This window comes from Pelobates fuscus, chromosome 3 (genome assembly GCF_036172605.1).
Source record: "Pelobates fuscus isolate aPelFus1 chromosome 3, aPelFus1.pri, whole genome shotgun sequence".
Lineage (NCBI taxonomy): Eukaryota > Metazoa > Chordata > Amphibia > Anura > Pelobatidae > Pelobates > Pelobates fuscus.
In genome coordinates this window covers 42058219-42080269 of record NC_086319.1, presented here as the reverse complement: position 1 = coordinate 42080269, position 22051 = coordinate 42058219, and the positions used below count along the sequence as shown (strand labels likewise).

The 22051-nt window shown below is 43.4% G+C and overlaps 1 protein-coding gene across 2 annotated transcripts in view; it reads left to right on the top strand.

Annotated features, from left to right (window-relative positions):
• Positions 1 to 9768: 9768 nt before the first annotated feature.
• TAFA2 (TAFA chemokine like family member 2) overlaps positions 9769 to 22051 on the top strand; it is a 282041-nt gene continuing 269758 nt past the window's right edge. The window contains exons 1-2 of one of the 2 annotated variants that reach the window (XM_063445118.1): positions 9769 to 10424; positions 10691 to 10799. The gene's annotated coding sequence lies outside the window, so the exon portion shown is untranslated. Of the gene's footprint in view, positions 10800 to 22051 lie in introns of both variants that reach the window. The other variant, XM_063445117.1, reaches the window with a different exon arrangement.

Genomic DNA, 22051 nt, shown 5'->3' with positions numbered 1-22051 from the left:
CACACATACTCAGACACTCACACAGTGGTGTATTTTAATTTTGTGCTGTCCTAGGCATGATTATACCTGAGCATCGCCTAATCTAAATTTACCACCCCTTCCTGTCAAGGGCACACTGTTTCCTGATTAAGAACCCACCCTTTCCTCTTTAGACTCCACCTTTTCCTGCTTCTTTTAAAGAAATACTATAGTACCAGGAAAACAAAGCTGTTTTCCTGGCACTATAATTCCTTATAGTGCCCCCCTCCCTCATGTCCTCCCCTCCCCCACTCAACACTGAAGGGGTTAAAATCCTATGGGTATTTAGCAGATGCTAGATGTCCTCATGCACAGGGTGAGGACGTCCAGCATCAGTTAGGCAACTTTTGGTCACCTAACCAACCAAAAGCCCCTCTAGTGGCTGTCTGGTAGACAGCCACTAGAGGTGGAGTTACCCCTCAAGGTAATTATTGCAGTTTCTGAGAAACCGCAATAATTACACTTACAGGTTTAAGGGGACTGGGACACTGCACCCAGACCACTTCAATGAGCTGAAGTTGTCTGGGTGCCTATAGTGTCCCTTTAAGCACACTCTCTGACAGACACCCACACTGGCAGATGCACACTGACAGTAACACACACACTCAATGACAAACACACAGACGTCACTGATTTGACACACACACATTCACTGACACACACTCATTCATTGACAGAGAGACACACACAAACACACTGACAGACACACACTAATAGTCACACACACACTAAATGACAGACTCTTACTGATTTGACAGACACTTACAAACATGCACTAACAGAAGCACATACACACACACACGTGCATACACTAACACGCACACATATGCGCATACACTAACAGAAGCGCATACACGCAAACATACACATGCATACACTAACAGAAGCACATACACTCATACATGCATACACTAACAGAAGCACATACACTCATACACACATACGTACATACGCTAACAGACGTAAATACACACACACATACATACACACACATACACTAACAGACATACACCCATACACTAACAGACATAAACACACACACTAACAGACATACACACACACATACACTAACAGACATACACACAGACATACATATATACAAATTATTAATATTATTAAAATTAACATTGCCCACCCAGCCTCCCTACCTTTTAGGATAGCTGGCATGGATGGGTCCCTGGGGTCCAGTGGGGCGGGCGGCTCTCTCCCAGTGACACGCAGCGAGGGAGCTGTGTCCTCTCTGCTCCCTTTCGCCGCGTGGGTTGTCTGCTGATGCAGGGAGACGGAATATGACGTCATATTCTGGATCCCTGCATCAGAAAATGGCGCGCGGCGAGAGGGAACAGAGAGGACACAGCTCCCTCGCTGTGTGTCACTGGGAGAGCGCCGCCCGTGAGGTGGGGGGGGGGGGGAGGTCCATCAGGGAACACAGGGCATTTGGGGGCGGCATTTTTTGCCGCCCCCTGAGTGCCTGCAGGGGAACGGCGTTCCTCCTGTAAAAAAAGTGCAGGAACGCCGTTCCCACGCGTTCCTGCAGGACTCGAGCCCTGGTAATTGGTATCCTAATGGCAATCCCATATAAGGATAGCAAATTAGTGACTTTTCTGCAAAACAGCTGAAAGCTGGATAAACAACATATCCAAAAATCACCCAAATCACCCATGCCCAAAACAGTTCCATACACTCAACGACAAAATACTGCTGGACTATTTAAGATGGCCGCCGCCACATGTTTGAATCTGTTCCAGTTAAAAGTCCAAGATGCAGAAACAGTACTTTTGAACATGGGTTATCACAGGGCCCATAGTCCCAGGGTAGGAGGCTGGCAAACAGGCTCCTCCAAAAACCAGTGGCTAAGTTGCTTTCGTCACAGTAAGCATTTATGGATTCTCCATTTCAATGCATTGCTGACGCTGGTGGTCTTTGGATTTAATTTCTTTTAGTACAGGAGAGGGTTGGTTAGTGGCACGAATGCTGTTGATACTAACATGAGTTTATTAATTTGGACACTGACATCAGACACTGAGAGGGATCTGTTATCTGAACATGGGTGCCCACTGCCCAATAGGTAGATCCCCAGATGTTGTAAGACTACAACTCCCATGATGCTTTGTATGTCAAAGCATCAAGGAAGCTGTAGGTTTAGAGCATCTGGGGATCTACCTTTTGGGCACCCCTGGCTTGGAAGCAGCTGCAACTGAACCTGCTTGCATGCAGGGCAATGTACATAGATAGTTTTTGTACATAGATAAATGACAAGCCACTTGACTACTGGCAAAACAATTTGTGGTATATTCACTAAACACCAAATTGTTGTGGATTGAAATTGATGTAGTGGACATGATGTTACAACTCTGCGGGTGGTGTTCCCTGATTTTTTTTTAACTAGTTTGAGAAAGAATTGGACTCTGTTGTCACCCTTAGAATGCAGAATAGTAACTATCTTCATAGTAAATTCTCTCCAATCTGGGTGGCAGTGATAGGCTGAGTGCATGCTTCTATACATCATAATCACTACATTGAGCTGTAGTGGCTATGGTGTTTAAAAAAATGTCACTTGAAGCTGCCAATCAGCAAGTAATTAGTTGTTTCATGAATTCTCCCAGGGGGAATTTTAATATTTTAACTTTTTTTCATTTGATCATAGACCGGGCAAACATTTGTTTTCATTTTGACATCCATTACACAGGAGCCTCTAAACAGCAAATAGTAAACAGACTCCATCATTTTCTTTCTTTTGTAGCACGCATGGCAATAAAGCAAGAAATTGCATTTTACATTTTCCTACTTTTTAATGTTTAGCAGAGCTCTTTGGGCAATGACATTTTGGACCTGACACATAGGGCAAAAAAAACAAGGTGGGTTTCTTTCAGATTACATATCACCTGTGATCCTAGTTATGGTTATGACTGCTGACTAACATCCTTCATTTTAACCTGAGTGATGTACATCCTAAAACACAGACCCTCAATACTGCAACCCGCCAGTATTTGGTGCATTTGTGGCCACCTAATCCATGTTTAGGAAGTGTGAGCACGTTTAGTGCCTAGGGGCTCAGTACCTTGCATAAAAAGTTTAGACTTAGTTGTGCAATAGGGTCTGGAATCCCACTGGGACAGGATTGTCCATTTCAAATGTCAAATTTCTGTTCCTAGCGTCAACCTGTCATAGCAAATTTTCATAAGAAGAATAAAATTCAAATTTTGACTCCCTTACTGATTGAGGCTATTATGGGGCTTTCTCTTCAACGGACCCATATAAAAGTTGTTTCCATTTGGTTCACCGTTCACCCGCCTCCGTCCCAGCTGGCATCATTCCTCCTCCACCATACCTCAGTGATGACTTCTGTGTATAGAAAAAATCTGTGACCATTCTAAGCCTAAAACACCCAATTCCCCTGATGTGGCGTAAATCTGATACACCATCTCTGAAACTTTAGTTTTCTAGAATGGAGGACTTTAGGACAATGGAGCAGCTTATTTACAACACGTCAGGCCGTATTGAGACAACAATTTGGGCACCATAGACAACCACTACCGAAACCTTTGGCTTTCAGATACTTCTAGATAGAACTTAGGTTTTAATCCTGTCTGATGGAAAGTCTAGACTTTCTGATGCTTGAGATAGTTAATTGGGACACCCTCTCCCCCGTTATATAATTATTTATTTATTTTATTTTGGTTTGTTTATTTCAATATTTTTTTTCCTTTCAGCCAATTAGGGTCTACAATTTCCACATATTGCTGAAACTTGCATGGAGAGTGTTCTTTGTTGTTCATATTATCTTAGAGACGTGTGAGTCTTGCAGTATGTTTTTTTTTTTATGCATTCGTTTTAGGACCTGTGAGTCTTGCATTGTATTTTACTTTTATGCTCAATACACTCTCTTTTCATAAATAAAGATTTACAAAAAAAAAAGTTGCTTCCATTTGACCTCGGCAGTAAAGGAATCTGAATTGTTTGAGTAATAATTCTAAAATACTGAGTATGGTGTTTTAAAGAGTTTATGTGTTTGCATCAGCCTTTATGCTATGCTGTATGCACATCAACAAGCTGCATTAGCTGCCGACAATACCTAACTAATACAGATACTTAGTAAAGTTGTGTAACTGTATTTACTGTATGTATGCAATGGACATTGTGTCCTTATACCGACATATGTTTACATTCTGCTGGTATTTATAAGATGCTACATTCTTAGAAATATCATCAATTTTATTGAACATACCCCTATTTAATATTTACATTTTTTAAATCTATTTTATTATACCTACTACCTGTGGCAAAATGTGCTTCTTCTTCTTCTCCTATGCTAATAACCCAGAGCCTGTCTGATTAGTTGGTATACCATATACGTTATAGCATATACTTTATAGAAGGTTCCTTTCCTCATTGGCTGTATTAACCCCTTAAGGACAGACGACGGATATATTCCGTCATGATTCCCTTTTATTCCAGAAGTTGTGTCATTAAGGGGTTAAAAGTGTATAACAAAGATATCTTTGAACAGCAGACTATTCACAAAATTGCCCTTTTACAATATATGTATGTGCTCTTTGTTCAGGTTTCTAAAACTTTTAAAGATGGTTTTTAACAAAAAGAACTTTGTAGTGAATATGTTAAAATCAGCTTGAATTGTAATCAATAGTTTTTGTCTTTTTTTTAAATGAAAAGTGCAAATTTTGAATATTGTTCTCATTACAGATTGCTTGTGATTAGAACACTTCACTAAAGCAATTCAAATCTTGTCTGCTATTTTGTGATTAACAACAGGGAGCCTATAGTGTTATTTCTACACACATACTGTAAATCTATCTTTTGATTATTTATTGACTACTGTGTAAAAATGCAACAAAATCAAAACCTTAATATGATTTCACAATTAAGCTATGGCAGAGATAACACAGTCTCTCAGCCAAAAAGTGTTATGTTTACCTAATAATGAGATGGGAAAGATGAGTGAAAAATGCAAAACAATTATTATTAATCTATATTGCTTAGCAAACAAAGCATTTTTCTGATCACATTATCTATTTAAAATGAAGAAGATTGAGGTGTGTATAAATTAAGGATCTGAGGGGGGCATGGCTGACCATTGTGGAGCTCTGGCCCAAAGCATATAAAAAAGTGGTAATGTTTTATCGAAAAGCTCCAAAAGCCACATACATGATTGCCTCCCACCCAGCTGACAATATTGGGCAACATTTTTTACAATTCTGCACCTCTGAAGCCTCGAGATTGCCAGACATACGGCTTTTATTCGATAGGCCTATCCCACTGAATCTTTCTAAGATGGCACCGGCGGAACTAAGCGAGGAAGAGGCCTCAGAAGCTTCCCGAGACAGTGAGGAGGGCCCTTCCTCACCTCAGGCGAGTGGTCTCTACAGTGAGTCAGACTCCGATGAAGACTCATCACCAGCAACGAAAAGAGACATCAAGAATCTCTTGTTGGAGATGAGGCAAGTGTGGAAAGCCGATCTCCTAGAAACACAAACCGAGTTGGGAACCCTGTGTCAAAGGATTACCAACGTGGAATCCAGAGAGGACATCTGCCTCAGGGGGGTGCCAGACAAAATTGAAGAAGATGCCTTACTCCCCTTCATCCAGCGACTGCTGGCCTCCATGGGTATCCAGAGAGGAACTGACCAGGAACCTCATTCCGCAAGGCTGTATTTGCTCCCACGGAATTCAGTCCACGATCATGTCTTGCTCTAGAGAGCTTGGAAATGTCCACTTTGAAATCTGCACTGTAGCCATTTATGGGGACCTACCCTTCATGGTACTAGTGGCAAAGAAGCAGATAGCACCAATAGCTAAACAGCTGCGGGATGCCACAATTAAATATAGGTGGGGGTAGACAGATCACTATTGGTCCAATGGTCCAATATTGGACATGGATACTCCTAACCTGGAGCAGTGTCGGGGGCCCCGGTTTAGTAGTTGGAGCCCACTATGCAGAGGAGTGCTGAAAATAGATGGACCAGGTTCTCAGTACAAAAGAGGTCAAACAGAGAGAGTAGTCAAGAATGCAAAAGGTCAGGACAGGCGGCACAGGTTCAGAGACGAAGTTTCAAGCAAGGGTCAAAAGCAGGATACGGCAAGTAGTAACTGATAGTCTTTACACAATCAGGAGCACAGTACAACCGAGTGAGGAGTCAAGGATGTGTGGGGTATAAATAGGGAGAGTGCGTGGTCTGCCTACTGTAGCTCCTCCCTGGTCCCCCCCCTCCTTTGAAAGGCCCTATGATTCTCCCGAAGCTCTGCTTCCTGTGTGGCTGCATGTGGGAAGTGGCGGTGTTTGCACAAACAAAGTTCTGCCTCCTGTGTTGTCATGTTTGGTAAATGCAGTGTGGTATTTAGCCCAAGGCAAACTAGGCATTTGCATTGGGCGGTACTAACCAGGGGGCGGCAAAAAAAGCCGCCCCCAAAGGCCCACTCGGGCGTCCCTCCAATGGTCCAAGGCAAACTAGGCATTTGCATTGGGCGGTACTAACCAGGGGGCGGCAAAAAAAGCCACCCCCAAAGGCCCACTCGGGCGTCCCTCCAATGGTCCAATATTGGACAATGGTCCAATATGGTCCAATATTGGACATGGATACTCCTAACCTGGAGCAGTGTCGGGGGCCCCGGTTTAGTAGTTGGAGCCCACTATGCAGAGGAGTGCTGAAAATAGATGGACCAGGTTCTCAGTACAAAAGAGGTCAAACAGAGAGAGTAGTCAAGAATGCAAAAGGTCAGGACAGGCTGCATGTGGGAAGTGGCGGTGTTTGCACAAACAAAGTTCTGCCTCCTGTGTTGTCATGTTTGGTAAATGCAGTGTGGTATTTAGCCCAAGGCAAACTAGGCATTTGCATTGGGCGGTACTAACCAGGGGGCGGCAAAAAAAGCCGCCCCCAAAGGCCCACTCGGGCGTCCCTGTTGTTCCGCCCTGTCATGTGGGGGTACAAGACCTGGCCTGCTGGCCACCATATGGTAACTTTGTCAGTTTGTTGTTTCATGTTTTCTGTTCCTGTTGCTTATAGACTAACCTAGCTTGTGACCCCCTGCTTCTAGGTCTTCGTTATTGCCTGTTCTCTGCCTGCCTTGACCTTTAGAACCGTGTCTGACTACTCTTCTGAATTTGCCCTTTTCTGTACTGCAAATTGGAACCCCTTTCATGCACATCCCCCGTGCACAGATTCACAGTCCTGGTGGTTTCTAACCTTATCACCTTATATTGTGTATAACTGCAAAGGTGAGCACAAATCTCTGCCTAACGGACTCCCACCTCAGGTAAGACCCTGACATAACGAACTGACCATCATGGAGTCCACAGAGATGTGCAAACTACTTACCCAGCAAGTGTCCAGCCTGGCCCAGATTGTTTCGGACCTGCAGCAAGAAGTTCAATTTCTTAAAGGAACAGTATGCCCAGCCCCGGGACCTGCATATTCTGAAACGTTTGTTGTTATGCCAGAGAGATTAGACGGTAGTCGTGCATCCTTCCAGTGCTTTAAGGTGGATTGTGAAATGTTATTTTCCTTAAAGCCTTGGACATATTCCAGTGACTTTATCATGGTCCGTGCGTCTATCGACATGCTGTCTGGATCAAGACATGGACACACCAGATGATGCTGGCTAAGAGTCCTGTCCTCGACAGCTGGGGGTCCTTCATGACTGCAATGGACTCGCAGTGCAAGACCACTGTGTCAAAGCCTGCTCCACGTACCAGGTTCCCAGAAACAGAGAGACCCTGTACCAAAGCCACACCTCCTTGTTACCTCTTTATGATTCGGTTCCGAGGGAGACTACAATGGACAAAGAGGATCCTCATCCGCACCAGATTATCTTCCAAGGAAAGAAACCGTAAGATATTCCATGGCCTGTGTTTTTATTGTGGACAAAGAGGGCACATCATCTCTCTCTGCCCATGTCGTCCACCTAGGCCAAAAGCTCTTATATTTCGCACCTTATGGACCCGTCCTGTCATCCCCACAACACAGCCTGGAAACTACCAAAGTTGCTGTATAACCTATCCACATTCCATGACACAAAAGGGTACCCAGACCCCAGACTACAACATTCGATGTTACCAGTGTCCCTCAAGTACCCGCAATCAGTACCTCTGAGGATCTCCACCTTCTGCTCCAGAAACATCTGCACCTCTTCCTGAAGACATTCCTATTAAAGCAAGCACCATCACCACTTCCTGCATTGCCAAGAAAGTTTGGTCACCTAACTGCATGTATGCCTCTAATGGCACAGTTGTACGTAAGCAGAGGAGGAGCCTGACCCATCGCTGAAGGACATCAGCGCTTGATTAAGGTAAGTGACTGAAGGAGTTATAACCCCTTCCATTCTGATTGGGGGGAGAGCACGAGGAAGGGGGGCACTATAGTGAACTATAGTGCCAGTAAAACTTTCCTGGCACTATATTATCCCTTTTAAAAGTGAAGGATAAGCTGGAGTCTAAAGCAGAAGTGGTGGGTTCTTAATCAGGAAAAGGTGCGGCCTTGACCAGTAGGGGTGGGACAGATTCTTCCACATGCACCTGAGGAAGGTTGTTCCTGCGTTGTGCTAAGATTTTTGTGTTTTTATATGTTAAAATAAAGTAAATTTTTACTCACTTACCGGTTCCTGAAACTTTAATTTTGGAGTATTACATAGTTTGGACCATCTACACTTCAACAGTCCAAGTGGGTATTTCATATCTACTGAGTTCAGAGCAGACCTTAAGGGTTCTGGAACATGTGAGTGTCCTTTGTTTTTTCTGCACGGATAACTCTTTATACAGTCTGCGCTATGTCGTTTTTATGTTTCTATTAACAGGTTCTACCTTATTTACTGCTCCTATTGTGATTTACCTTTAATACCTGTTGCGCTATCACCTTACGTTCTCCAAGATTTTATGTATGTATAAGTGTTTTTATGGCATAACACTTGGGTGAATTTGTTCTGCACTGTTTTTTTGGTATTATTGTGGCAATATTCTCTATAATTGCAGGTAGCATGTCCACTGGTATCTTATCTGATTCTGTGCAACCAGCTATCACCAGCAGTACTTCATTATCACTACTACCATCACTGGAAGGCAGAGCAGGTTTGGTGGTTTCATCCCGATTGGCTGAGTCTTGCGTTTTCACTATGCCTGCTACTGTAGCAGACGCCGTTGGTATAAGCTAATTTGTTTTTTTTCCCCTAATTTCATGAAGAATGTAATGCAAAAGCTATTGCACGGGAATATTTGAAGGTGAATACGACCCTGTTCGAATGAGCTTACAATTTCTGATGATTTCAGGTAGACAGATATAAATTGTCTGGTATTTTGTTCCCTTTTATAAGGCAATGACTGCTCTTTTCAGCAGATATTTACTGAGGTGGGAATTCAAAGTAAACCGAATTTAAAGCATACCTGGGATAGATCATTTTTCCAGTCTGGATTTTTTACCTTAAATTTGAAATTCACTTTTAATTCTTACTTTAGTAAATAACCCTGAAAATCTATCAAGGATACATTTAAAACTTCTACACTGAATTCTCTAATGACCAGTAGAGGGAGACATAGTACATGGTTTAGAAAAACCATTCAAGTACACTTTATGTCTCCAAACATTGCTGGAATATAGTATTTGGTTTATGATTTGCACACAGCAAATTAAGCTTTCACACAAAGAGGGGCGGAGAGGGGCATGGTCTTAAAATTGGGACCAAAGACTTTGTTTGCACACTAGAGCTCAGCAAAAAAAAAACATATCCACAAAACTAAATTTTTTTTTTTTCCAGATTTTACTTAGCAAGAATTCAGAAGAAAGAGTCCAATTTAACACTGCCTCATGTAATGTTGCAGTGTCAGACAAGTCAAACTGCATGCCTGTGAGGTATGACTTGGTTTTTCACCCTCCCCATGACCAAATCATTACAGGAATTCTATTTAGAATTGATTTTGGAATGCCATCCCACCTCCCTCTTTATAGGTGCTGGACCTGTCCGCAGTCCTCAACACTCATAGTCATGCAGATCCACCCACAATCTTTTCTGGGGTTTTCAATGAGCTTTCTGAAATTCTGGCAGTAAGAGTCATTCAAAGGCAAAGGTAGACCAGCTAAAGAGACCAATAGCATGACTGTACTTTCTAATCAGTGAGGGTACTGCAGGCTCAGACTGAAAACCAGCAGACCGGGCTTCAAGTCAGTTCCATTAGTTCTAACAGAATATTTCTCCCCTTATTGGGATGTTCCACACCTTGCTGCTCCACAGACAATCAGCTGAGGAGTCCATCCATCCTTCTTAACTCACAGAGCTGGGATTACAACATTATCTGCTGCAGGTGGAGAGAAACTCTATTTCCTTTAATTATCTTCTCCCCAGAGATAGGAAGGAAAACAACGCCTAACTGATTGAACAGAACACATCACTTGTCGAATAAGGTAATAAAAAAGGAGATTGCTGCATAAGACCTTTTTTTTTTTTTTTACTGGAGATGTTGTGAATCCCACGTGTGGGAGCTCATTCTGGGCTGGAAAGATTCTATCATTGCAACATCAGATCTGTTTTCAAACCTACAGAGCTCTGTCTCATCTTCATCAATCGAAAAACTGAACCTGATTTCATAGTTATTGTTCTCTGGACACAAAACTGCTATTTTCCTTTGATTATCCAAAATTTCAGAAGCTTTTTTTTTTTTTTTTTACAGTTCATAGGTGGATGTTACAGCAAATTAAGGTTAAACTATGTTCCAGAGATAAGATTTATTTCAGCACCTTGGACCTATACAGACACTGCAGCTGCCAACTTGCAGACAGGTAGGTCAATCTCATCAGCACTAGAACAACCAGTTTGGTTACACTCTGTCAGGCTTTTTGCTTATTTGCTCCATAATCTGATTTGTGAGCTGTGTTCTATTGTTAAATGATGTTTTGATATTAACAAAAAAAAAGTCTAATAACATTAACAGATAGAAAATGGAAAACTGAAACATAGTCTGTTGGTGTAATTGTTCTGTTATTAGGTTTTGTGAGATTGTTGTGCAGGTTCATGCCAAGAGTGGTCAGAATGTGTAGACCCCACCAGCTGTTGTTGAACTCCAACTCACATGATGCTTTGCCAGCCAGCTGATATTATAGAACAGCTGAGAGGTTACTATCTTGTCTCTCGTGTTATCTGCAGTCGATGTGCTTTGTACAGAGCTGGGCATGGCCAGAGGTTACCTGATTGCAGGTGTAGTGTACATCATGGGAGACAGTTAATGTATCACTAAGAGAATTAGTGCTGGGCTGGGATGACCTCCTGCTGGACCAGATGGAGATTAGGGCACCGAAATTAATTAAAAGACAGAGTTGCTGTTTAATAGGCTACAGCACTGATGGAGATACTGTATAGTCTACATTGTGATAGAAATACATGCATGGGCATTCTCCTGTAGACCATACATCTGACAAAGCATCCCCAGTTTAAACATTTATGAGCACTTGAATGCAATTTGTAATGAAAAATGATTTTGTCCTAGAGTCCTAATGAATACCACTGTCTGTATAATACTGGTCCTTATTATTAACATAATGCATAATCATTCTGAATATAGCCTTGTGTTTGCAAAATTGTACTGTATGTATTGGTGTGATTTTAAATTGCTATATATATAGGCTGATGTCTTTGTGTAGATCTGATACATGTATTTTTCACAATATGTGGACTGGAGGGTCAACATTAGTATATGTAACTATGTACTACAGTGATAAAATGCACATTGCAAACTTTATCCTTATTTATCTTTTTGTTGCAAGCATAGCATTGCAACCAGCCCCTTAAGTAGTAAAACAAGACACACATTTCTGCAAAATGTTTAGATTATGTTGCGTTTTCCGCTAAATAAAATGTGTCACGAAGTGTATATAACAAGTATTAATAAAATGTCCACTCCACAGCTAGATGTTGAAATTGATTTTTATCATCAATAGCACCTTCATTAAAGATTAGTGTCATTATGGCATCCCCTCTTTGGGGTGTAATATTTTAAAATAGTGATGGTTATTTAACTGAGTGGTATAGTCTCTAAATATAAATTAAATAATGGAATTGCACATTTTAGATCAAAATTGCCTAGCTGTATAAAATAGCTCAGAGTGTTTTTGTAAAGTATGATATCATTTGCAACATCATTCAATTCTTCAGGGTTCCCAGCTAAGTGAATACACCCATGAATGCAAGTAGTTGGGGAAAGTGAGATATCTGATAATTAGCTATATATAGGGATTAGTGCTATGTAGCATGGTAATGTAAGACCAAGACTATCTCTAACTTTGTAAGATTAACATACCTATACTAATCTTCCAAAAAGTTTAAGAATAAAATCATATGTTTTTTTTTTTTTGTCTAAATCTTGTTTGCTGAAATGTTTATTGAAAGCAGTAAAACATTGTCAGGGTTATTTGCGGAAGTGAGAATTCACAGTGACTTCTAAGTTAATTTCAAATGTAAGGCCAAACTAGTCAAACTTAATGCATAGCTGACTTAGAGGATTTTTCAGGTTTGGCTAATTTGACCTTAGATTTGAAATTCACTTTGAATTCTAACTTTAGAGAATAACCTTGTATGGATTACTGCTATTTTTATATGTATTTTTCTGTATTTTTTTTAAAGCCGTGCATTTGGAATGCAACACATTTTGATGTGCAGTAACTATATTTATTATCTTATGTACCTTCCCAGTCTCATTGTATCCTAAGGCTAGACCTGATTTAGTCAGTCAATGATAAGGCAATGATGGATGAGTTAACCCTGCACATTCTGTGTTACTTTTAACTACAGCTTTTTAAAACTTTTTTAAAAAACAATTTTTATGTTATTTTAGCAGTAGCTTCAGTTTCTCTGGCAAACTGAAAACACTGTGAGGGTCTGGGGGTCTGTTAACTATATGCTGTTATGGTGACATGGGGATACATTTTAGGATTAAATAGCATAGTTGGTAAAATCACTAAATCATCTAAAAATTGTGATTTCTTTTTTCAACACAGCAGTTTTGTCCTACGCTTTTTTTTCTATTCAGCTCTCAAGTATCCACATCATCTAAAATGAGAATTCAAGGTGAATTCAAAGTGGATTTCAAATTTAAGGTCAACATTGCCAAAATGGAAAAATTCTCTTAAGTCAGCAATGCTTTCCGCTTGGCTACTCTGGCCTTGAATTGAAAATTCAGTTTGAATTCTCATTTTAGTGAGTACTCCTACCTGTTACTGACCACAGCAGATGGTTTGCTGTAATAAGACTGGAATTCATGCAATGACGTTCTGTAGAAACTGGATACAATTTTCAATTGCCTTCTGAATCAATAAAATAATTAAATTATTCACTAATCTAGAAATTGTGCTGAATTATCAGGCGCATAGGACATTTCAGACTTTAACAAGTGAGCTGAAATAGCTAGCTTTTTATTTATTTTTTATTTAAAAATTCCAATGCCTTTATTATCATCAACTCCTGATTTGATAAATCAACTCCATTGATTCCAGAAAATGAGGAAATCTGAATGTCTTATGTAGATAGATTTCCCAGAATCACCATGTATTCCTGTTGGAACAAAGTTCCATCCTGTAGCAGGTAGAATTCCAGTGCTATGGGGACAATCAGTCGTTTAGGAAAGGATCCCAAAGGAACTTCCTTTGCCTTCCTGCAGAAGACATACTACATACTACAGGACAACACTTTTCATGTACTACCCATCAGCGTTACCCTACATACTGCCTACCCCAGCACAATACTGAGACAATGTATTTCTCTTAACATTAACATGTTTTTGTTATTATTATTTATAAAGCGCCAATAAATTTTGCAGTAACTGCATATATGTTCCCCATATTGTTTATCCGTCATATTTAATTGCATCACCATTAAAATAATGATTGCGTTTTCAATTCTGGTCAATAGTCTTTAGCTCATTTTAATTCCTCCTTTGCCACAGAGACCTATAAATTATTCCATGTATTCCATCTATGTATGAGGTACAAATACCTTTGTCTCTGATGGGATTTATGTTAAACATCAAGTGCCTTCTTGAATTCTAGATTTGGAATGTATGTAATTCAGTACATGTTCCATCACAGCCTCTAGCACACCAACTGCTGTTACAGAGAAATCCCATCATGATACATGATGTGGAATTATTAAAAATCTTTATTGTACTTGTATTGAATTATTGTACTAACTCCATTTTAACTTTATACTGTGACTTCGTCCTCCATTCTGTCCTCCTAACCTGACTTCTTCAATCCTCCATTTTGTCCTCATGACTTAACTTGTTCATTTTAAAACTACATTACATGACTGAACTTCTCAACCCAATTAATACAGTAGACAAAGACCGTGTTTCCTTCAAGGACAAGTACCAGGAGGTGCTGGCTACTCCTTAAGACTTGCTGGCTACTCCTTAAGAGCTTGTAAGATAGTATAGTTTGAAGGCCACAGAACACAGTAGTAATGAAATGTTCTATTCATAAGAGACCTTGCACCTGGACATAAAGCCTGATATCACTGACCGTGTAAAATGACGCTTAGGACCCCCTTGTCCCCCGCCCGTGTCCAGAATAATCCCACCTCTGATGGGTGGGCACGGGACTAACTTCTTAATTTTACTAACCAATAGGTAAGACACTAACTCCGTCACTTAACAATTAATCCAATTGATGATGTTTATTTGCTGATATTCTAATAATCAATGATGACGCAAAATGCCTCTTAAAAGGGCCTGCGCGCCCGCTTTTACTGCACTTGCCAATAAACTTTCTCGAAGTTATTTTAACCTGAACCTCGTGTGTCAGACTTAATTACTTCAGCGTATATACGCAATTTAATTTTATTGATTTGGACAGGAACAGATAGACTCTGAACATTTTGGTTTACTCTCAAAAAGTACCATAACAACTTGGCGCCCAACGTGGGGCACCGGGCTATGTCTGGCCGGTGAGCCGTCCTAAGGAAGACAAGGGTGGACGGAGGAATCCAGGGGGAAGGAAGGGAGACTGATCACCTCCAGATACACGGTAGAGACTTCTGCAGAGCCACCGGTACGTTCCAGCCCCTTTGATTGACCCGTCCACGTGTCTGTGACTGCTTCCCGGGAGGACATCAAAGACAGGTAATATCTTGCCCGGTGTCTCGTTACTCACTTGTTTACCTGCATTTTAGTCTATCTGTTGCCTGGGTGTGTTTGAATTGTTTGCCTGTTTCCCCATTTTGAGATAAAGGGGGGGTGGACCTGAGGGGACTTGCCTGGGTCTTCAGTGTGTCTGTCTGTTTGTATTTTACCTCTTTTGGGATAAAGGGGGGTTGACCCGTGGATGTGTTCCTGGGGGGTCTTCTGTTGCCTGTTTTACCTCTTTTAGGAACCACGGTGCTGTGGTTGTAAGGAAAAAGAGGGGTTGACCCGTGGATGTGTTCCTGGGGGGTCTTCTTTGCCTGTTTACTTCTTTTAGGAGCCTCGTGGCTGTGGCTGTAAGGAAAAAGAAGTTTGTGGAACTGTGGGATCTGTGTAGAATCACAGTTTCCCTGTGATCCCGTTTTGTGTCACTTTGATAGCCTAGCTAGCTTCACTGTGCGCGTTCGGACTATCCAGCTCTGGTTGAGTTGGGGACGTCCTGACCCGGACCATCCAGCTCTAGTTGAGTTGGGGACGTCCTGACCCGGACCCTTCGGCTCTAGTTGAGCTGAGGGCCCACCGATTATTTAATTGTGATAGGAGACCTAGCCTTGTGGCAGGGGACTTTGTTTCCTGGGGGAATTCAGGCAGGTATTGCTTGTTTTTCGCATCACGTAGTAGTGAGACTTATAAAGTGGGATTTATAGGGGCACTACGGGAGTGAGGATAGACGTGGCCACATTCTTGTGGACTGCAGAGTAGAGGGAGGCTGGAAAGGATTTCGGACCGGTGTTAGCTGTTATCCTTGGCCGCTGGTAGTGAGACTTATGAAAGTCGTTCTCCGAGCGGGGACACTACGAGGTTGAGAAAGGTGACTTTGGAGTAAGCACATGTAGAAGGAAAGGGATTATTGCTGATTTTATTTGAACTGTAATGCATGCACTGTATTTCAATTGTATTGTTGTCTTGTCTGTTTTATTAGGAGTCTCATGAACTCCTGTGTCTGTCTCTAAGGATTTTTCCTTACCTTTCATCTTTTCTAAACTTCCTATATTATTATACTGTCCACTCCCATTTCTCTTGAAAGAGAAGTGATTGGTCACACACTTCTCACCTCGCTCCAATCCGTGTCTACCACCCCGGGTAGGCGGATTCAGTGACTAGTCTACGTTTTGGGAAGACGCACCTGAGAAAATCCCACGATTCTCGGGTGGCAGTCGAGCATTGTAGATGTTCTTGTTCAGTTTTCCTTCTCTCTCCCTATATCTAGGACGCTGGTATAGGGGTAAAGGGATTATGGGACAGGATTTAAACAAGCCCAGTAAGGGCTGGTTAGCATGTGATTTAGTCGAAGACAGAGAGGGTGAGGAAATGGTTAAAGGTGTTGAAAAGATTGCAAAAGTATGTAAAATTGCTGTACCGACATGTGGAAGATTGCAACCAGAAAGTTGGCGTAGGTTACTGACAGAAAAGAAAGGCAAGCTTACAGATAATGGTTTATTAAAGACTGCTGAAGCATGGTATAGAGTAGCGAAGGCTATTCAGCTAGAAGGTTGGGTTGAGGAAGAGATAAATCACAAAGGTGTGAAATTGTTTGTGTATCATAATAATTGTGTTGCTGGGGTCTACCCTCAGCCAGCGCCCAAAACCGGCGCCCAGGGAATGTCTATCCCCAAGGTTCAGTCAGCCATAAGTGATAGCCAGCCGACTATGTTCCCCACTCCCAATCCTCCTAACACCCATCCCATTACCTCCCCTGTCTGCCCGGTCCTGAATTCTGATGGATCTTTCTTTTCCCCTTCCCCATCTTTGACATTCCCATCATCCTCATCCATCCCTACGCTACCTGCTATACCTTCCCCTACCATTTCATCTGCCATCCCTTCCCTACAATCCCTCTCCATTAATGATCCCCTCCCCTCTGCATCCGCCCAGCCAACCACCTCGTCCACCCTCACCCCGGCTCCTCCCTCTACACCCACCCCTACCAATCCCTCTCCGTCCCCTCCCATCTCCGCCCCAGCCCAATACCCCACCTCCTTTCCCTCCCCAGCCTGGCCCTACCCCTTCCCTTATCCCATGGCCCTGCCCTATCCCGGATATCCACTACCCCTTCCACAAGCCACTCCCCAAGTTCCGGTTATGCCCAGTCCGGCACAGGTTGCTCCGGATGTGCCCACATCTAACATGGCCGCCACTCCTTCCCTTAACCCTAATGTAACACCTTTTCCGGCCACCAATATGGCGGCCCCCAGTTCGGCCCTGATGCCGGTAATCCCCGGTGACTACCTATCCCCAGGTTATGACTCGCTAGCCACCCCTGCCTCCGGGGCTCGTTCCCAACCACCGACCCTTTCACCTCATGCGGGCCCTGCACCGCGTAAAAGAGCCAATATCATAGAATTCGATGATGACGAGATGGACAGGGTGTCCCATGTCTCATCGGAACTTGCCGCGGGAGCCCCAACTCATCGTTCTATCGATGACCCCTTTGGCCACAAGGGTCGGGGAGAACAGGCCCCTCCTAAATATGTTGCTTTTAATCCCACTCAAGCTAGTGCTCTAATGAAATCACTCCCTGACCCAGAAAAGCAGCCTATGCCCTTTTACCGAGGGATAGTTCAAATTCAAAAGACTTATTCCGCCGCATGGCGTGATTTACTGAGCATTTGTGCTATCAAAGCAGGGGATGCATATTGGCCAAGCATGGCCCGACACCTCAGTACAGATCTGCTCAGCAGTGATGTTGATTACCCCTCTGGAGTAACTTTTTGCACCCAATTAAGAGAATGGGCTAAGGACAAACTTGCAGATCAGGCTGCTGGCCTTACTGATGTTATTCAAGATAAAGGAGAATCAGTGGAAAGGTTTCATGCAAGACTGTATCAAATGTTCACAGATTTGGGGTTTGATCTTACAGATAAGATTCATTCACAAATGCTGTCAGGTGCGTTTGTCCAAGGTGTTAAAGACTCTATACGCAAAGGAATCATTGCTGCACGTCCTGAATACAAGGTTGTTCCCTTGGATACCCTGCTTTTAGTTGCTAGAGGTCTGGAATCTGTTCAGACCCCAAGAAGACCCAATCCAGCTCCACTCATGGTGGCCCGCGCTACCCCCATCACCTCTGGCACCAGGGGTGCCAGGTTAGAGGATGTAACTTGTTTTAATTGTGGGGCTCAGGGACACTACAGAAGTGATTGTCCGGAACCTAAAAAGGAACCCGGGGCACCCAGAAAGTTCTCTAAGCCTGCCCCAGGCCCCAAGACCGAGAAAAAGATTCCAATTATTGAAGAACCAGATGACTAGGAAATTGGCAAGCCTGTGTCTGTGACCCCTGTCATGGCAGTGTCTACAGGGGACAAAGGGGGGCCACTTGCCACAGTGACTTTACCCATTGAAGGCCACCCCACCACATTTCTAGTTGACACAGGTGCAGCCCGTAGTGTTCTGCGAGAACAAGACCTGCCAGACCCATCCTTCCTGTCCAGTATTGATGTCTCTTGTGTTGGAGTGGATGGCCAGCCAAGACGTAGCCCTTTAACAACTCCGCTGCGAGTTGGTTCCAGCCTGCTCGCTCGCTTTGTAGTATCCTCCACATGCCCCATTAACCTGTTAGGTGCTGATGTCCTCTCACGTCTGCAAGCATCCATCACTTTTACCCCGGATGGGCAGGTAGAAATGTTCACACCTCTGTCTGTATCAGACACTTCAGCCCTATGCTCTTTGCCTCTGATGCTGCATTTAGAAAAGCCCCGTGAGGAGGCAGCAGAATTAAGGTCCAATTTCCCCGAGGAATTAAAAACACAGGTGCCCGCTAAGTTATGGTCCTCAGGCCCAGAGGACATAGGTCACCTAAATGTTCCCCCTGTGGTGGTGAAGCTTATTCCAGGAGCTAAGTTACCAAGAAAACCACAATATCCATTAAAACCAGCACAGTCCGCTGCAATTTCTGTCCACATCAAGGCACTCTTGGAGAAAGGTGCCCTGGTAAAATGTAAATCTGAATGCAATACCCCGTTATTTCCTGTGAAAAAGAAAACTCCAAAGGGTGAACCAGAGAAGTACAGGATGGTCCAGGACCTCCGTGCTGTTAATGAAGCTACCGTCCTGGACACCCCTCTTGTACCAAATCCTCATACTCTGCTCTCTGGAGTCCCACCATCTGCAAAATTCTTTACAGTTATTGACCTGGCCAATGCCTTTTTCAGTGTCCCACTGGACCCGTCCTGTCAATACCTGTTTGCTTTCACTCATGAAATGCAACAGTATACCTGGACTGTCATGCCCCAAGGGGCACAAAATTCTCCAAGTCAATTTGCTAAGGCCATGGGCACCATCCTTGACCCATGGCAAGCTGAGCACCCAGAAGTTGTCCTGCTTCAGTATGTGGATGATCTATTGCTATGTGGAGATGATGTACCCACTACTGAAAGGTGTTCACTTAGTCTCCTTTGCTATTTGGCAGAACAAGGATGCAAAGCTTCACTCATCAAGCTACAATTCTGTCAATCTTCAGTGATCTTCCTTGGACATTGCCTATCTCAAGGTACCAGACATCTTACTCGGGACCGGGTGAGAGCTGTTTTGGACATTCCACCTCCAAGGACTTCAAAGTCTCTTCATGCCTTCCTAGGCCTCATTTCCTACTGCAGAGCATGGATCCCTGAAGCCTCTCTGCTTATGCAACCTCTCTATGATGCTCTTAAGTCTGACCCGTTCTGTCTGACCAATGAAGCCCTGGCCAATTTCGACGCTTTAAAACGGGCCATTGCTTCTGCTCCTGCCTTGGGCCTACCTGACTACTCCAAACCCTTCAAATTGTTTGTCTCTGAAAGACAAGGCCACGCAACAGGAGTACTCACCCAAACTAATGACTTAAGAGGTCGCCAGAGACCTATTGGATATTTCTCATGTCAATTGGACATTGTGGCCAGAGGGACTCCTTCCTGTCTCAGGGCTGTTTTTGCTGCAAGAGAACTCATTGAAAGGACCTCAGACCTGGTCCTTGGCCACCCTCTGATTGTTTTGGCCCCTCATGACATCTCTGCCATCGTCAACCAAGTCCAGCTCAAGCACGTGTCTCCAGCCAGACACCTGCGCCTACAGTGTCATCTTCTTTTGCCTGACAACATTTCCATCCAAAGGTGTCAAGTGCTTAATCCGTCCACTCTTCTTCCACTCCCTGAGGGGGGTATCTATTATGGATTTATCACAGATGAAACCTACATCTACCTGCTCTGTGGATGTATCAAGAAAGTCATGCATCCACATCTGTCATTTCATGAAGATGAGACACCTCTTTGTGAAGGCCCGGATTACGCCTTCTGTACCATGTGGTACAAGCCAAATATTACTCCCGAACCTTGCTATGAAGATGAGCTTTACCACTGGACCGATGTAAAGCTCACTGCACAAGACTTTTATTGTGACTCTGAAGGTAATAGCATGGTCTTGGTCCAACTACCTCAACAACTTAACTACCTCTACCGCCATTGGGATACCGCTATCCCACATATTCCTGTTACCAAGTTGAAGACAAAGTCATGGAATGACCTTGGGCCCATGGCAAAACTATGGGCCACCATGAACGAAGAACAACTACAGGAAAATGGTATTGTCAAATACCCAACAACTGACCTTCTAGAAGCATGGCCACGCCATTTCCTGGAAAAGGAATTCCAAGATCTGGTCATAAAGAATGATTATGACCCAGAAACACCTCATGACTGTTTTGAACAGATGAAAATGGAAACAGTGCACTTACCAACTGTGCATGAGAACCCATTACCAGATCCGGATTTTACCCTGTTTGTGGACGGATCGAGATATGCCGATGAAGGTGGAACATATCACACAGGATATGCCGTAACCACAACAGATGAAGTTATTAAATCGTCATCCTTACCACCAGCAATGTCTGCACAAGAAGCTGAACTACAGGCTCTGACTTCAGCCTGCAAAATTTCCGAAGGAAAACGTGCCAACATCTATACAGATTCAAGATATGCTCTAGGCGTGGCACATGACTTCGGCCTAATTTGGAAGACTAGAGGATTTCTTACCACCGCCGGTACACCAGTCAAACACAGCACTGCAATCAAGGAGCTAATGGATGCCCTCCTACTCCCCAAAGAAGTGGCCGTTTTGAAAGTAAAGGCCCATGGGAAATTGGATACAGATGAAGCAAAGGGCAACCATTTGGCTGATCAGGCTGCTAAGTTAGCGGCCAGGGATTTGCAGGAAGTGGATGAAGAAGTGTCCGGACAAGAAGAAGAAGTCCCTATTTTTGCCCTGCAAACTCTTCCTACTGATTTGCGAATTTTACAACAAATATTACAACAACTTCAAATTTTGTCTTCCCAGAAATTTGTATCCAGCAGTTGTCCAATGGGCACATGGGCCTGCACACCTGTCAAAAGAATTGATGGCCGCCCTCATACAGAAGTATTATGAAGCACCTGGAATCACAACATTGATCAATAGCTTCTGCAAGGCCTGTGTCATTTGTGCAAAATGCAATCCAGGAAGACCAGTTAAAGTACCTGCGAAACACCTGGCAAAGCCCATGTACCCCTTCCAGCGAATTCAAATTGACCACATCCAAATGCCCAAGAGTGGGCCCCATGAATATGCACTAGTAATAGTGGACATGTTCTCAGGCTGGCCAGAGGCATACCCAGTGGCCAATATCACTGCAAAAACAACCGCAAAGCGCCTACTTACAGATTGTAGCGGTACTTACCTTATCCGGGGGCCGGACGCGGTCCTCTCTTCAAGCCGCGCGCGGTCCTGCGGCTGCACGAGCCGCGCGCGGCTCATCCGACTGTTCAGACAGGAAGGCGGGCAGTGACCGCGAGAAGCGGTCACGTGTCCCGCCTGCAGCTAAGAGCGCGCCGCGAATCTCGGGCGCGCTCTTAAAGA